This window comes from Lupinus angustifolius, chromosome LG08 (genome assembly GCF_001865875.1).
Source record: "Lupinus angustifolius cultivar Tanjil chromosome LG08, LupAngTanjil_v1.0, whole genome shotgun sequence".
Taxonomy (NCBI): Eukaryota; Viridiplantae; Streptophyta; class Magnoliopsida; order Fabales; family Fabaceae; genus Lupinus; species Lupinus angustifolius.
The window spans coordinates 8,444,162-8,444,936 of NC_032016.1; positions in this window are offsets into that span (position 1 = coordinate 8,444,162).

Below are 775 nucleotides of genomic sequence, written 5' to 3' on the forward strand. Positions count from 1 at the left end.
TCCTCATCCTATCCTCATCCTCATCCTCATCCTCATTCTCGTCCTCATCCTATCCTCCTCTCTTCCTCATCCTCATCCTCATCCTAATCCGCTTCCTCATCCTATTCTCATCCTCATCCTCGTCCTCATCCTATCCTCATCTTCGTCCTCATCCTCATTCTCGTCCTCATCCTATACTCATCCTCATCATCCTCCTTATCTTATCCTTATCCTCATCCTCATGCTCGTCCTCCTCCTATCCTCATCCTCGTCCTCATCCTCAATCTCATTCTCGTTCTCATCCTATCCTCATTCTCGTCTTCATCCTATCCTCATCCTCATCCTATCCTCATCATCCTCCTCATCCTCATCCTGATCCACATCCTCATCCTATCCCCATCCTCGTCCTCATTCTCGTCGTCATCCTATCCTCATCCTCATCATCTTCCTCATCTACATTCTACTCCTCATCCTATCCTCATCCTCATTCTCGTCCTCACCCTATCCTCATCCTCATTATTTTCCTAATCCTATGCACATCCTCATCCTCGTCCTCATCATATCCTTATCCTCATTCTCATCCTCATCCTATCCTTATCCTCGTGCTCGTCCTCATCCTATCCTCTTCCTCATCCTCTTCCTCATCCCAATCCTATCCTCATCCTCATTCTCGTCCTCATCCAATCCACTTCCTTATCCTCATCCTCATCCTCATTATCATTCTCGTCCTCCTCATATCCTCCTCAATATACTCATTCTCATCCTCATCCTATCCTCATCCTCGTCCTCATTCTCG